Here is a 17,166-nt window from a genome sequence, read left to right on the forward strand (position 1 = left end):
GACACGGCAAGTTTCCTCATTAGAACCCTTCAAGACCATCAGCTGTCTAATAAATAAGGGAATCCCATGCACTGTGCACCAGACAGTTTTTTTCTTTCAGAGCAACAAAGGGTAGGAATCTGCAACACAGTTTGTTGCAATCCTTGCAATGTGCATAGATCACACAGAGGGGAATGTTTTTTCTCAACAAAAGTGGAGTTACTCTTTAACTGTTCGACTATCCCTGGAAATGAACCTATTAACAGTTTTTTGTGCTAATCCAGTAATTAAAATGACCTTAATACTGAATGTGAACTCTCATGCCCTTTACACATGAGCGTAATTTCCGTTTTTTTTTTTTTCAATGGAATTCCACTCAAGCCTGCCTTGCATACACACAGTCACACAAAAGTTTGAGGAACTTTTGACTGCCAAGAATGCGGTGACTTAAAAGACTACGACGAGCTAAGAAAATGAAGTTATATGCTTCCGAGCTTGCGTCGGAATTTTGGACGTCGGGATTTGTACACACGATCAGAAATTCCAATCTGATTTTTTCCCACAGGAAAACCTGCTCTCTATCTTTTTCCGGCAGTTTTTCCATTGGAAAAAGTCCGATACACACGGTCGGGATTCCCAACCAAAAGCTCTCATCTGACTTTTTCTGACAGGAAAACCAATCGTGTGTACAAGGCATAAGAGTCCAGGCACACTGGGCTTGAAAAAACACATTTTTTTTTCTTATATAGAGTGTTCTTGTACAGGCGTTTAGGAGCATTTAGCATTTTTCTGCCAGAAAATTTATCTCAAAACGCAAACCGAATGGGTGTTTTTTTCTGCTGAGCTTCAAATTTGCCTCAAAATATCCTAATTTGTATGTACCATAGGATAACATTGAGCTGCTTCTACAGTCAACACGCTAAATTCCTCTAGAAGCAGCATTTTTTCAGCCAGTGTTCATGGACCCTAAAACTTTGCCTAACACTTATATCTGTACTAACTATGGTTTTGAAAATGTAGTGTATAAAAATAATACATTTGTTATTTTCATGGTTGGGAAAAAACACAACAGAGGGTTTTCAGAGCAAGAGGCTCCCCCTTGTGGACATAGAGTAAACTGATATTTATTCTCCAAGATTGTATCACGATATATGAAAGTTTAAAATAGTTTTTTCTTTTAGGGTAATAAATAAAAAGGATCAGTTAATTATGACATTTTAAGATGTCATACATTTACTAAAAATGTCTCACAGATTTTTTTTTTTTTTCTGATAAGAACAGATTTTTTTTTAATTCTTTTATTTAAAATTTCATAAATAAAATACAAACATTTGACAAAGACAAAAAATATGTACAACAAACATATTGTACACATTGTACAAAAATTAAAAACAAGAAATACAAAAAAAAATTGACAGTATTTCACAATACAAAAGAAAAGGACAAAATTTCCACAATACAAAAAATTTGACAATATTTACATACAACACCCACATCCCTCCCAAAACCCACCCACAAAACCCTCCCACATAATCCTCCCACATAACCCCCCCACAAAACCCTCCCACAAACCCCAAAGGTAAATGACAAAAGAAAGCGTACATCATCAAAAAATACAACAACGATAATAATAATAATAATAAAGAAGACAAGAAAACATTTTACAAAAAAACCCCTTCCACCCATCAAATAGTACAAAAATATAATATCTCAAAAAACTACCCCTACAATGTTCTGTCCCTCAACCCTATCCCTACGCAAACAAAAAACACTCCTCAAAGCTTGCTCCACACTTTCCCTTCACCACCACCTGCACTCACCCTGAAAGACAAAAATAAAAATGTTACATTTCATCAAAACATCAAAAACATAATCCCGAACACAAAAAACACACATTATATACACCATTGCTTCCACATATCAATTTTCCACAACCTCCGTGCATCACCCTCACCCAATCTCTTAAAATCAAAAAATACATAATTAAAAATCCTTCCTCGGACCATGGCCACACACTCCCTCACTTTAACAATCTCCTGTCTGAAAATAAAAATATTCCGCACATCCCACAAACATTCCTTAACACAATTCACCACTATCCACAACAATCTCTCCTCATTCCTCGGCAAAACACACAAACCATACAACACCATCTCATACGTTAAAACATCCACACCAGTCAATCCCTTCACCATCTTCTCCAACCTACTCCATATTTTCCTAGCATGCCGGCACTCCCAAAACACATGTATCACTCTCTGAATCCCCCCACACCCACTCCTCGGACACACCTCACTATCAACCAACCTTCTCCTCCTCTGAAACTCTCTCGTAGGCAGACACCCATGCACCCCCATCCATGCAACATCTTTCTGCCTATTGTCCAAACCCTTACAACACACATTCTTCCAGACTTTCTTACATTCAGCAACTCTCAAACCACCTATTCCTTCCACTTCCTCCCTCTCTTTCAACAACTGCATAATCTTTTTATTCTCACACCATTTATCCCGCGTCACATCTCGCAACTCATACCTCCTCATACACCTATCAATCCTCACATAAAACCAAGGCGCAACAAAACATACAGGCTTCCTCAGTGCTTTAAGTGGGCCAAAAGAGGTGCCGGTACTCTATTAGGCGCCGGTGCTCCCCCCCCCCCCAATACTGAACATGAAAATATATATATTTTACAAACCCTCTCTTAGGCCTGGTACACACGAGAGGATTTATCCGCGGATACGGTCCATCAATGTCCCCATCAGCCATCAATGTCCCCATCAGCCATTAATGTCCCCATAAGCCATCAATGTCCCCATCAGCCATCAATGTCCCCATCAGCGTTGTGCAGCACATTTACCTCCTGCCTCCGCACTAGACGACTTCAGCTCTTCTGCAACTCCTGACTCCCGCCGCTACACACGCGAAGGATCATTATTTCAAACAGCGGGCGGGAAGAGGAGAGTGATGTCACTGGTTGCCGGGACATCGGCGGTGACGGTCCCAGCAGCCAATCCAAAAGCACGGCCTGGCAGCATGGGCGGGTGTGCGGCTTTGTTTGCAGGACCTGTCAGCTGTGTGCGGGCGGGCGGATAAAGCACACGAGCGGGCCGGGGGTTTGGAGACCCCTGCCATAGACTAGTCCTCCTGCGTCCAGGCTGCTCTCCCCCAGACACTGCCACACTCCTACCGACCGGGCAAGCTACATGACTCGTCTCCAGGGGAGGGCTGGCAGCCTTAGGCCTGGGGGGCAAGTCCAGTCAAGTGGCCCATTGAACCATCAATGCAGCCTGATCAGTGCCCATTAACGCCTCACCAGTGCCCACTAGTGAAGCCTCATCATTGCCCATTAACGCAGCCTGATTAGTGCCCACCAGTGCAGACAGTGCCCAACAGTGCACCCTGATCAGTGCCCATGGGACGTGGGGGGGTCAGCTGGGGGGTGTCAGGGTCTATCTCACCTCGGTGGGTTCTTGCACCGTGCACGGCCTCTTCGAGGAGGTTATGACAACTTCCAAGCTGCCTCTCTGCTTGTCTCTTGTCCAAAGACTCTGGGAGTGTAGTGGAGAGAGGTAAGCTCAGGTGCCTGCTCATCTCACTCAAAGTAGTGAGATAAGCAGGCAGTGCTGCTCTCAGACATGTCTTCTCTCTCATTTAAGAGGGTAAATTATATTTTCTAAAGAGAAAAATTAAAATGGAAAATGTTGGCCCATGTAGCCCAATACAACTAAACACCCTCTGTGTGTGGGTGCTACTGGAGGTCCAGAATTATTTTTCAATTGCCCATCAGTGCAACCTGATCAGTGCCCATCAATGCAGCCTGATCAGTGCCCATCAATGCAGCCTGATCAGTGCCCATCAATGCAGACTTACCAGTGCAGAGTGCGCCCATCAGTGCAGCCTCACCAGTGCCTATCAGTGCAGCCTGATCAGTACCACCTCACCAGTGCAGCCTGATCAGTGTAGCCTTATCAGAACCCATCAATGCAGCCTCGGTGAGGCTGCATTGATGGGCACCAGTGAGGCTGCATTGATGGTGCCAGTGCAGACAGTGCCCATCGGTGCAGACTGATCAGCGCCCATCAATGCAGACTCACCGGTGCCCATCAATGCAGCATCACTAGTGCCCATCAGTGCAGTCCAACCAATGCCCGACAATGCAGCCTCACCAGTGCAGCTTATCAGTGGCCAACAGTGCGGCCTCATCAGTGTAGCATATCAGTGCTGCCTTATCAGTGCAGCTTAAGGCTACTTTCACACTGAGGCACTTTGCAGGTGCTATAGAGCTAAAAAGAGCGCCTCCAAATTCCCCCGAAAGAGCCACTCCTTTCACTCCAGTGTGAAAGCCCGAAGGCTTTCACACTGGAGCGGTGCGCTGGCAGGATGGTAAAAAAAGTCCTGCAAGCTGCATCTTTGAGTCTGTAGGAGCGGTGTATACACCGATCCTACAGTGCCCCTGCCCATTGGAATCAATGGGCAGCGCCGCCAGCAAAGTGCCACTGCAGCAGGTGGTTTTAACTCTTTTTTGGCTGCTAGCGGCCGAATAGCGCCGTAAAAACGACAGTAAAGCATCGCTAAAAATAGCGGCACTTTACCGCTGATGCCTCAGTGTGAAAGTAGCCTTAGAGTGCCGCCTAATCAGCGGCAATGAGTGCAGCCTCAACCTCCTTAATGAGTTTGCATTGATTTCAGCATGCATTGCATGGAACACTTTGCACATGCTGAAATCAATGCAAACTCATTAAACAGACCACATTCATTGAAAGTGTATTAATATACAGATCATGATTTTGCAATAAAGTGATCCATGCTGCAAACTCATTAAACAGTCCCCACCTTCAGTGAAAGTTCATGTACTGCAAAGTTTGCAAAACATAAACTTTCGCTGAAGGGAGAATGTTGAGTTTGCAGCATGGATCAATTTATTGCAAAATCATGATGTGTAAATCATGATAAGAGTATTTTATTAAATTGTACCTGCTGTCCTTAGCAGGGGGTTCCCCTCGTGCTTCTCTCTTTCCTCCTCCTGTCATCAGACAGCCTCCCCCTCCCAAGAGAGGACCCAGTGAACAACAGCCGCACGGAGGGGGTGGCCGCCCAGCTTTAGGCTCCGCCTCCGCCAGTCATGTTTGTAATCTATCAGTCATCGGCCGCTCGGTACTATCCCCCGCCCACCTCTCCAGCCCTCTACATCGCCGCTCTCTCCTACTATCATCAGCATTCGTAAGTATAGCGGCAAAGAAGAGGGCTGGAGAGGCGGGTCGGTATTAGCATTCGCGAGGAGAATAGTAGGAGGGGGCGACAATGTAGAGGGCTGGGCTGCCGCGCTGCACAGACAAGACAAAAATAAAAGGTAGGCGGCCTGGGGGGAAATCTCCTCCCCCTCCCCCGGCCCAGTCCGCCCCTGCTCGTCTCACCTGCTCTTCCTCCTGCACACGATATACGCTGCCTGGGTGAAGTGCGTTCCGGTACGGGAAACCCACGTACTGGGCGCACGGAGAGGTGCTGGTACTCTCCAGGGCCATTTTTGGAAGTGGCGGTACTGAGTACCGCTGCGTTCCGGCCCAGTTAAAGCACTGGGCTTCCTCAAATCCACCACACACAACTTACATTTCCGCAACACACTCCCCCCAGCATATCTCACCATACATCCTGCAATATTCTCTTTCTCACTTAATCTCACACACATACTTACATACTTCACCACCAGAAACTTCTCAATACTCACCATTCCTTTCCCACCATTCATTGCACCTTTCATCACTTTCTCTCTCTTCAATTTCTCCATCCGCGACGACCAAAAAAACGAAAAACACACTCTCATAATCTGCTTCATCACTCTATCAGGCGCTGGAAACACATAATACAAAAACAACAAAATCGGCATCAACACAGCTTTCTCCACCAACACTTTCCCATTCAACGATAAAGTCCTTAGAGACCAGAAATCAGTTTTCTTTTTCACTCTTGCCAAAACATCCTGCCAACTCTCTCTTCCATACAAATCTCCATCAAACTTAACACCCAAAATCCTCAATCCTCCAACACAAAACTTCCAACCACATTGTTCAACTGTTCCCCACACCCCAAACAACTTGCACTCACTCTTTTCCATATTCACACAAAACCCACTTGCCATACAAAAAATCTCAATCAATAGTTTCACCCTTCTTAACCCTACTATATCCTTGCAAACCACAGTAACATCATCCATATATCCAATCACCTTCAATACTCTACCCCCACTCCCAGGAACCTCCACTCCCCTCACACACTTATCTTTTGCCAACATCCTCAACAACGGCTCAATTACACAGACAAACAAAACAGGCGACAACGGGCATCCCTGTCTCACTTCTGACCCAATGCTAATGTCATTGGTCAGCCATCCATTCAGCAACACCTTACTTACCATACCTCTATACAAACACTTAATCCACCCAATCAGAACCTCAGGTATCACCATTCTCCTTAACACTTTAAACATAAACTCATGTGACACTCTATCAAACGCTTTCTCAAAATCCACAGCCAACACAGCCACCTCCTGCTTCCTCTCCTTACATAACCACAACACATCCCTCAGACTCACCAAACTTTCTGCAATCGACCTCCCAGGCACCGCACACACTTGCTCCTCTCCCACCAATTTCTCCGCTACCGCACGCAACCTATTTGCCAACACTTTCGCCACAACCTTATAATCCACATTCAACAACGATATAGGCCTCCAATTTTTCAACTCACGCTTATCTCCTTTCTTATACAATGAAACAATCACACTTTTCATCATAGAATCAGGCATCCTCCCAACTTCCAGAACTTTCATCACCATCTCATACACACAATCACCAATCACATCCCAAAACGCACAATAAAACTTAACAGGCAAACCATCACTACCAGGCGTTTTCCTTTTCTTCATACTCCCAAGACATTCATCAACTTCCTCCTTACTCACTTTCTCCCCTAACATACTCTTATCATCCAAATCCAAACACATCTCCACCTGCTTCAACACATCCTTCTCAACTCTCGCATCCCTCTTCTTCTCCTTATACAACTCCGCATAAAACTTACAAATTTCTTCTCTCACTCTCTCCTTCCCAATCACTTCCAGCCCATTCTCATCCAACACACTTGACAAATCCACTCTCCCACCATACACCTTCTTAAAGAAAAACCGTGTGCACTTCTCATCCTTCTCTTTCACCACCATCCTCGCTTGTGACATAATCTCTCTCCCTCTTCGTTCCATAAACACTCTCAATTTTCTTCTTGCTTCCACCAAATCACACCCCACATCCTCTCCCCATTCTCTCAGCTCCTCCAAATATTCTAACCTCTTCAGCCACCATTCATACACCTCACGCTCCTTCCTTGCAATCTCACACCCCTTCCTCACAAAAAAACTCTTTATCTGCACTTTTACCCATTCCCACCACTCAATCACACTTAAAAAATCATTCCGCCTCCTCTTCAGTCTTCCAAAAAACACCCCATACATCTCTTTTCACATTCTCATCTTCCAACAACTCCACATTCAACCTCCATACACCTTTACCATACGTTACCTCTGGATCCATACTTACAACACATTCGATCCTACCATGGTCCGAGAAAGGCTCCCGTGTGACAGTAAAATCTTGTGCCTGCAAATTTTTGGAAATAAAACAAAAATCAATACGTGATTGTACGGTTCCCCAATCACTAAAATATGTAAAACCACCACCTTCACCCACATCCCTCAAACCAAACAAACTTAAAACCTCACCCAACTCCTTCCCCGACTTATCAATATCCCCACCACCAGCCCCACACCTATCCCCCTTGCGTAAAATACAGTTAAAATCCCCACACACAATCACCGGATCCCTCCCCCCCCCAAAAAAACTTAATTTTCTCCCACAGGTCCAGCCTTCCTTTCTTCTCCACAGGTGCGTACACACAAAACAACTTAAAACACATACTCCCATATTCTAAAAAAACACACAAACACCTCCCCACCTCCACCTCCACCTTCCTTAAAACCTTAATCCTCCTATTTTTAAAAAGTACCCCCACACCCGTACACCTGCTTCGGCCGAAGGACCACACCGCAACCCCCTGATCCCACTTTGCGGTGGGCGGGTCTTCCCTCAAATTGCAGTCCTGTAGGCAGAAAATGTCAGCAGCACAACCGAGATCTTAAATACTGCTGCCTGCCTACAGGACGTCCCAATGCTTTTGCAATTGAGGGAAGATACCCGTAAGGCCATAAAAAATTAGATAGGGATCATACTCCTGTCAGGATTTTTTCTTTTTTCCCGGCCTTACCGGTTCTGTTCCGGGTGCGGTGGCTCACCCTTGAACCAGGACTTACCCCCCCGGTCTTCTTCTCCTCCTTCTTCATCCCCTTCTCCCCGGGGTCGGACCTGCAGTACCCCATCACGTCCTGCAGGCTGGACACCTGACCAGTGCTCACATATGATGGTGCTTGTGAGGAGTCCGAGTCGACCACTGCTTCAGATGACCCGGGGCCCGGGGAGTCTGGAAAAGAGCCAATAGCCTGGGAGGAAGTAGGGCCGTCGGCTCCCTCCATCTTCCTTTTCAAGGAAGGCTGCCCCACTTCCATCCCCTCCTCCTCGGGGTCCTCCGACTCCATACCGCTCCCCTCCGCCATGAGGTTGTCAGGGACACTCCTCTCGGGAAGAGAAGAGGTCCCTTCCTCCCCCACGGCATCCAGAGGGGAGGGACCGGGCTCACCCTCCATAGGTGGGCAGGCATCAGCCCGCACCCCTACTTCCTCGGGTAGCCCTGTGGTCTGGTCGCAGGAGTTCACCGCGGCAGCCGGAGGACCCCTGGCCACATCTGCGTACGACAGTACCCATCTCTCCACAACCGCTGCTGGAGCCTCCACTGATCTTACTTCCGCCACCACGGTTGTGGATTCAGATGTTTCTCCAGGCTTTGAAACCTTCGGGCACTGCCTAGCCAGGTGGGTTCGGCTCTGTGGCAGCTCTTACTCTCTGGACATTGGCTCGCCCCGTGACCCTGCTTGAAGCAGTTACGGCAGGTCAACCCGGCCTCGCACTGGTTCTTCGTGTGCCCAAAAGCGAAGCACTGCCTGCAGAAAAGTGGTTGGCCAGGGTACCACAGGTAACCACGGTTATGCCCTATGGAGAAGGTTTGGGGGGGGTGCCGGACGCCACTGACCCCTTCCTTGTCCGCCTGGAAGGTGACCCAGAATCTACGCTGCCCATTAAAGGTACCGAAAACTATCTTCAGTTTCACGCCCGCAGAAACTGACTCGCAGTACCTATGCAAAAAGGCAGCGATATCCCCATCACGTACAAAAGGGTTGTACATATGCACAGTGATGGGGAGCCGCACAGTCGTCTCACTCGACAGGAACATGATCCCATCCAATAGTTCATGGCCCTCCTTCTCTCCCTTCCGAAGCAGGCATGTCTGCAGATCTTCCTTCTTCCAGAATGTAACGTCATACAAACCGGTGGTGGGGAAACACTACACGCAAAAAATGCTTTCTCTCACTATCCCAAAAAGTTCCTCAACCAACTTCTTCTGGACAAAATGCAAGCCAACAGCTTCACGTTTAGACTCGGCCACGGCCAGTCTTAAAGTATTCGGTGCATTAGGAGGCCCAATCATCCTCTCGCCCACCGATCCCACCCCCACCACATGGATGGCAGGGAGAGGCGATCGCAACTCGTTGTCTGGGGACTATGCCTCGGGCCAATAGCAGCAAGGGGGGCCCTCCATAGAGGCCGACCTCCGGGTACCCCAGACACCTCTTGACTAAGAATCAGGCAGTGGAGACTACACTTGATCTTAGCCAAAAGGCCGAGAAGCGACAGGGAAGACACCACGATCAGCACGGCCAGAGTGCAATGGACGAGGCTCGCCCTGGGAGAACCAGCTTCATGATCATGGTGTCTCCCATGCCAGGTAAGTTACTCAACTCATGGTGACTTCAAGACACCCTAATTTGCATGTCTGTGCAGCTATCAGCAGGCACGCATAACAATCGGCTTCATCAGAACAATATAAGACGCAGGGCCCGGCAGAACACAGATGCTGTTCAACTCATGGTGACTCCAAGACACCATAATTTGCATGTCTGTGCAGCTGCATGGGGGTAGGAATCAGCAGGCATGCGTAACAATCAGCTTCATCAGAACAATATAAGGCACACGGCCATGGAATAGGTGGCAAATATATGCATAGGTTGATCAAGACGATCAAATTGTTTTCTAGGCCACGTTTACCACCAACAACAACATTAACGCTGTCTGCGTGACTTTCCGAATCAAAGGAACTCAAACTATCTTTCACCAAGGAAGCCCGGCATTAGCCAGGCATAAAAAAATTCACCAAAACTCATAGTTGTTCCTCTCCACAGAAATTTTTAACAAAAGGCAAAAGATGTATTCATTCTAAAAAGAAACCAGAGTATAACCCGGCAGAACACAGGTGCTGTTCAACTCATGGTGACTCCCAGACACCCTAATTTGCATGTCTATGCAGCTGCATGGAGGCGGAAATCAGCAGGGACGCGTAACAATCGGCTTCATCAGAACAATATAAGACGCACGGCCCGGCAGAACACAGACGCTGTTCAACTCATGGTGACTCCAAGACACCCTAATTTGCATATCTGTGCAGCTGCATGGGGGCAGGAATCAGCAGGCATGCGTAACAATCAGCTTCATCAGAACAATATAAGGCACACGGCCATAGAATTTATGGCAAATATATGGGTAGGTGGATCAAGACGATCAAATTCTTTTCTAGGCCACGTTTACCACCAACAACAACATTAACGTTGTCTGCGTGACTTTCCGAATCAAAAGAACTCAAACTATCTTTCACCAAGGAAGCCCGGCATTAGCCAGGCATAAAAAAATTCACCAAAACTCATGGTTGTTCCTCTCCACAGAAATTTTTAACAAAAGGCAAAAGATGTATTCATTCTAAAAAGAAACCCGAGTATAACCCTGCAGAACACAGGTGCTGTTCAACTCATGGTGACTCCCAGACACCCTAATTTGCATGTCTATGCAGCTGCATGGAGGCCGGAATCAGCAGGGACGCATAACAATCGGCTTCATCAGAACAATATAAAACGCACGGCCCGGCAGGACACAGACGCTGTTGAACTCATGGTGACTCCAAAACCCCCAAATTTGCATGTCTGTGCAGCTGCATGGGGGCGGGAGTCAGCAGGCACACGTAACAATCGGCTTCATCAGAACAATATAAGACGCACGGCCCGGCAGAACACAGATGCTGTTCAACTCATGGTGACTCCCAAACACCCTAATTTGCATGTCTGTGCAGCTGAATGGGGGCAGGAAACAGCAGGCACGCGTAACAATCGGCTTCATCTGAAAAATATAAGACGCACGGCCCGGCAGAACACAGACGCTGTTAAACTCATGGTGACTCCAAGACACCCTAATTTGCATGTCTGTGCAGCTGCATGGGGGCAGGAATCAGCAGGCATGCGTAACAATCAGCTTCATCAGAACAATATAAGGCACACGGCCATAGAATTTATGGCAAATATATGCATAGGTGGATCACGACGATCAAATTGTTTTCTAGGCCACGTTTACCACCAACAACATTAACGCTGTCTGCGTGACTTTCCGAATCAAAGGAACTCAAACTATCTTTCACCAAGGAAGCCCGGCATTAGCCAGGCATAAAAAAATTCACCAAAACTCATGGTTGTTCCTCTCCACAGAAATTTTTAACAAAAGGCAAAAGATGTATTCATTCTAAAGAGAAACCAGAGTATAACCCGGCAGAACACAGGTGCTGTTCAACTCATGGTGACTCCCAGACACCCTAATTTGCATGTCTATGCAGCTGCATGGAGGCCGGAATCAGCAGGGACGCGTAACAATCGGCTTCATCAGAACAATATAAAACGCACGGCCCGGCAGGACACAGACGCTGTTGAACTCATGGTGACTCCAAAACCCCCAAATTTGCATGTCTGTGCAGCTGCATGGGGGCGGGAGTCAGCAGGCACACGTAACAATCGGCTTCATCAGAACAATATAAGACGCACGACCCGGCAGAACACAGATGCTGTTCAACTCATGGTGACTCCCAAACACCCTAATTTGCATGTCTATGCAGCTGCATGGAGGCGGGAATCAGCAAGGACGCATAACAATCGGCTTCATCTGAACAATATAAGACGCACGGCCCGGCAGAACACAGACGCTGTTCAACTCATGGTGATTCCAAGACACCCTAATTTGCATATCTGTGCAGCTGCATGGGGGCAGGAATCAGCAGGCATGCGTAACAATCAGCTTCATCAGAACAATATAAGGCACACGGCCATAGAATTTATGGCAAATATATGCGTAGGTGGATCAAGACGATCAAATTGTTTTCTAGGCCACGTTTACCACCAACAACAACATTAACGCTGTCTGCGTGACTTTCCGAATCAAAGGAACTCAAACTATCTTTCACCAAGGAAGCCCGGCATTAGCCAGGCATAAAAAAATTCACTAAAACTCATGGTTGTTCCTCTCCACAAAAATTTTTAACAAAAGTCAAAAGATGTATTCATTCTAAAAAGAAACCAGAGTATAACCCGGCAGAACACAGGTGCTGTTCAACTCATGGTGACTCCCAGACACCCTAATTTGCATGTCTATGCAGCTGCATGGAGGCCGGAATCAGCAGGGACGCGTAACAATCGGCTTCATCAGAACAATATAAGAAGCACGGCCCGGCAGAACACAGACGCTGTTCAACTCATGGTGACTCCCAGACACCCAAATTTGCATGTCTGTGCAGCTGAATGAGGGCAGGAAACAGCAGGCACGCGTAACAATCGGCTTCATCAGAACAATATAAGACGCACGGCCCGGCAGGACACAGACGCTGTTGAATTCATGGTGACTCCAAAACCCCCAAATTTGCATGTCTGTGCAGCTGCATGGGGACGGGAGTCAGCAGGCACACGTAACAATCGGCTTCATCAGAACAATATAAGACGCACGGCCCGGCAGAACACAGATGCTGTTCAACTCATGGTGACACAGACACAGACGCTGTTCAACTCATGGTGATTCCAAGACACCCTAATTTGCATATCTGTGCAGCTGCATGGGGGCAGGAATCAGCAGGCATGCGTAACAATCAGCTTCATCAGAACAATATAAGGCACACGGCCATAGAATTTATGGCAAATATATGCGTAGGTGGATCAAGACGATCAAATTGTTTTCTAGGCCACGTTTACCACCAACAACAACATTAACGCTGTCTGCGTGACTTTCCGAATCAAAGGAACTCAAACTATCTTTCACCAAGGAAGCCCGGCATTAGCCAGGCATAAAAAAATTCACTAAAACTCATGGTTGTTCCTCTCCACAGAAATTTTTAACAAAAGGCAAAAGATGTATTCATTCTAAAAAGAAACCAGAGTATAACCCGGCAGAACACAGGTGCTGTTCAACTCATGGTGACTCCCAGACACCCTAATTTGCATGTCTATGCAGCTGCATGGAGGCCGGAATCAGCAAGGACGCGTAGCAATCGGCTTCATCAGAACAATATAAGAAGCACGGCCCGGCAGAACACAGACGCTGTTCAACTCATGGTGACACAGACACAGACGCTGTTCAACTCATGGTGACTCCCAGACACCCTAATTTGCATGTCTGTGAAGCTGAATGAGGGCAGGAAACAGCAGGCACGCGTAACAATCGGCTTCATCAGAACAATATAAGACGCACGGCCCGGCAGGACACAGACGCTGTTGAATTCATGGTGACTCCAAAACCCCCAAATTTGCATGTCTGTGCAGCTGCATGGGGGCGGGAGTCAGCAGGCACACGTAACAATCGGCTTCATCGGAACAATATAAGACGCACGGCCCGGCAGAACACAGATGCTGTTCAACTCATGGTGACTCCGACACCCTAATTTGCATGTCTGTGCAGCTGCATGGGGGTAGGAATCAGCAGGCATGCGTAACAATCAGCTTCATCAGAACAATATAAGGCACACGGCCATAGAATTTGTGGCAAATATATGCATAGGTGGATCAAGACGATCAAATTGTTTTCTATGCCACGTTTACCACCAACAACAACATTAACGCTGTCTGCGTGACTTTCCGAATCAAAGGAACTCAAACTATCTTTCAACAAGGAAGCCAGGCATTAGCCAGGCATAAAAAAATTCACCAAAACTCGTAACACGCGTAACAATCGGCTTCATCAGAACAATATAAGACGCACGGCCCGGCAGAACACAGACGCTGTTCAACTCATGGTGACTCCAAGACACCCTAATTTGCATATCTGTGCAGCTGCATGGGGGCAGGAATCAGCAGGCATGCGTAACAATCAGCTTCATCAGAACAATATAAGGCACACGGCCATAGAATTTATGGCAAATATATGCGTAGGTGGATCAAGACGATCAAATTGTTTTCTAGGCCACGTTTACCACCAACAACAACATTAACGCTGTCTGCGTGACTTTCCGAATCAAAGGAACTCAAACTATCTTTCACCAAGGAAGCCCGGCATTAGCCAGGCATAAAAAAATTCACCAAAACTCATGGTTGTTCCTCTCCACAGAAATTTTTAACAAAAGGCAAAGGATGTATTCATTCTAAAGAAAACCATAGTATAACCCGGCAGAACACAGGTGCTGTTCAACTCATGGTGACTCCCAGACACCCTAATTTGCATATCTGTGCAGCTGCATGGGGGCAGGAATCAGCAGGCATGCGTAACAATCAGCTTCATCAGAACAATATAAGGCACACGGCCATGGAATTTATGGCAAATATATGCGTAGGTGGATCAAGACGATCAAATTGTTTTCTAGGCCACGTTTACCACCAACAACAACATTAACGCTGTCTGCATGACTTTCCGAATCAAAGGAACTCAAACTATCTTTCACCAAGGAAGCCCGGCATTAGCCAGGCATAAAAAAATTCACCAAAACTCATGGTTGTTCCTCTCCACAGAAATTTTTAACAAAAGATGTATTCATTCTAAAAGGAAACCAGAGTATAACCCGGCAGAACACAGGTGCTGTTCAACTCATGGTGACTCCCAGACACCCTAATTTGCATGTCTGTGCAGCTGAATGAGGGCAGGAAACAGCAGGCACGCGTAACAATCGGCTTCATCAGAACAATATAAGACGCACTGCCCGGCAGAACACAGACGCTGTTCAACTCATGGTGACTCCCAGACTCCCTAATTTGCATATCTGTGCAGCTGCATGGGGGCAGGAATCAGCAGGCATGCGTAACAATCAGCTTCATCAGAACAATATAAGGCACACGGCCATAGAATTTATGGCAAATATATGCGTAGGTGGATCAAGACGATCAAATTGTTTTCTAGGCCACGTTTACCACCAACAACAACATTAACGCTGTATGCGTGACTTTCCGAATCAAAGGAACTCAAACTATCTTTCACCAAGGAAGCCCGGCATTAGCCAGGCATAAAAAAAATCACCAAAACTCATGGTTGTTCCTCTCCACAGAAATTTTTAACAAAAGGCAAAGGATGTATTCATTCTAAAGAGAAACCATAGTATAACCCGGCAGAACACAGGTGCTGTTCAACTCATGGTGACTCCCAGACACCCTAATTTGCATGTCTATACAGCTGCATGGAGGCCGGAATCAGCAGGAACGCGTAACAATCGGCTTCATCAGAACAATATAAGACGCACGGCCCGGCAGGACACAGACGCTGTTGAATTCATGGTGACTCCAAAACCCCCAAATTTGCATGTCTGTGCAGCTGCATGGGGGCGGGAGTCAGCAGGCACACGTAACAATCGGCTTCATCAGAACAATATAAGACGCACGGCCCGGCAGAACACAGATGCTGTTCAACTCATGGTGACTCCCAAACACCCCCAAATTTGCATGTCTGTGCAGCTGAATGGGGGCGGGAAACAGCAGGCACGCGTAACAATCGGCTTCATCAGAAAACTATAAGACGCACGGCCCGGCAGAACACAGACGCTGTTCAACTCATGGTGACTCCAAGACACCCTAATTTGCATGTCTGTGCAGCTGCATGGGGGTAGGAATCAGCAGGCATGCGTAACAATCAGCTTCATCAGAACAATATAAGGCACACGGCCATGGAATTTGTGGCAAATATATGCATAGGTGGATCAAGACGATCAAATTGTTTTTTATGCCACGTTTACCACCAACAACAACATTAACGCTGTCTGCGTGACTTTCCGAATCAAAGGAACTCAAACTATCTTTCAACAAGGAAGCCAGGCATTAGCCAGGCATAAAAAAATTCACCAAAACTCATGGTTGTTCCTCTCCACAGAAATCTTTAACAAAAGCCAAAAGATGTATTCATGCTAAAGAGAAACCAGAGTATAAACCGGCAGAACACAGATGCTGTTCAACTCATGGTGACTCCCAGACACCCAAATTTGCATGTCTATGCAGCTGCATGGAGGCGGGAATCAGCAGGGACGCGTAACAATCGGCTTCATCAGAACAATATAAGACGCACGGCCCGGCAGAACACAGACGCTGTTCAACTCATGGTGACTCCAAGACACCCTAATTTGCATATCTGTGCAGCTGCATGGGGGCAGGAATCAGCAGGCATGCGTAACAATCAGCTTCATCAGAACAATATAAGGCACACGGCCATGGAATTTATGGCAAATATATGCGTAGGTGGATCAAGACGATCAAATTGTTTTCTAGGCCACGTTTACCACCAACAACAACATTAACGCTGTCTGCATGACTTTCCGAATCAAAGGAACTCAAACTATCTTTCACCAAGGAAGCCCGGCATTAGCCAGGCATAAAAAAATTCACCAAAACTCATGGTTGTTCCTCTCCACAGAAATTTTTAACAAAAGATGTATTCATTCTAAAAGGAAACCAGAGTATAACCCGGCAGAACACAGGTGCTGTTCAACTCATGGTGACTCCCAGACACCCTAATTTGCATGTCTATGCAGCTGCATGGAGGCCGGAATCAGCAGGGACGCGTAACAATCGGCTTCATCAGAACAATATAAGACGCACGGCCCGGCAGAACACAGACGCTGTTCAACTCATGGTGACTCCCAGACACCCTAATTTGCATGTCTGTGCAGCTGAATGAGGGCAGGAAACAGCAGGCACGC

General features: G+C 46.9%; 8 non-coding genes and 3 pseudogenes across 8 annotated transcripts; all 11 read right to left on the reverse strand.

The window, feature by feature from the left end:
• Nucleotides 1–9,796: 9,796 nt before the first annotated feature.
• On the reverse strand, nucleotides 9,797–9,935 carry LOC120938479 (annotated as a pseudogene).
• Nucleotides 9,936–10,320: 385 nt separating this feature from the next.
• On the reverse strand, nucleotides 10,321–10,435 carry LOC120938158. Its single transcript, XR_005748801.1, has one exon. It is a non-coding gene; the product is annotated as a U5 spliceosomal RNA (small nuclear RNA).
• A 422-nt stretch (nucleotides 10,436–10,857) lies between these two features.
• On the reverse strand, nucleotides 10,858–10,972 carry LOC120938172. Its single transcript, XR_005748815.1, has one exon. It is a non-coding gene; the product is annotated as a U5 spliceosomal RNA (small nuclear RNA).
• Nucleotides 10,973–11,667: 695 nt separating this feature from the next.
• Nucleotides 11,668–11,782, reverse strand: LOC120938815. The gene has a single exon (XR_005749258.1). It is a non-coding gene; the product is annotated as a U5 spliceosomal RNA (small nuclear RNA).
• A 698-nt stretch (nucleotides 11,783–12,480) lies between these two features.
• LOC120938213 lies at nucleotides 12,481–12,595 on the reverse strand. Its single transcript, XR_005748853.1, has one exon. It is a non-coding gene; the product is annotated as a U5 spliceosomal RNA (small nuclear RNA).
• Nucleotides 12,596–13,325: 730 nt separating this feature from the next.
• On the reverse strand, nucleotides 13,326–13,440 carry LOC120938152. Its single transcript, XR_005748795.1, has one exon. It is a non-coding gene; the product is annotated as a U5 spliceosomal RNA (small nuclear RNA).
• A 1,099-nt stretch (nucleotides 13,441–14,539) lies between these two features.
• LOC120938370 lies at nucleotides 14,540–14,653 on the reverse strand. Its single transcript, XR_005748998.1, has one exon. It is a non-coding gene; the product is annotated as a U5 spliceosomal RNA (small nuclear RNA).
• A 284-nt stretch (nucleotides 14,654–14,937) lies between these two features.
• On the reverse strand, nucleotides 14,938–15,045 carry LOC120938356 (annotated as a pseudogene).
• Nucleotides 15,046–15,467: 422 nt separating this feature from the next.
• LOC120938293 lies at nucleotides 15,468–15,582 on the reverse strand. The gene has a single exon (XR_005748931.1). It is a non-coding gene; the product is annotated as a U5 spliceosomal RNA (small nuclear RNA).
• A 700-nt stretch (nucleotides 15,583–16,282) lies between these two features.
• On the reverse strand, nucleotides 16,283–16,397 carry LOC120938175. Its single transcript, XR_005748818.1, has one exon. It is a non-coding gene; the product is annotated as a U5 spliceosomal RNA (small nuclear RNA).
• Nucleotides 16,398–16,819: 422 nt separating this feature from the next.
• Nucleotides 16,820–16,927, reverse strand: LOC120938357 (annotated as a pseudogene).
• Nucleotides 16,928–17,166: the final 239 nt, after the last annotated feature.

Source organism: Rana temporaria, chromosome 4 (assembly GCF_905171775.1).
Source record: "Rana temporaria chromosome 4, aRanTem1.1, whole genome shotgun sequence".
NCBI lineage: Eukaryota > Metazoa > Chordata > Amphibia > Anura > Ranidae > Rana > Rana temporaria.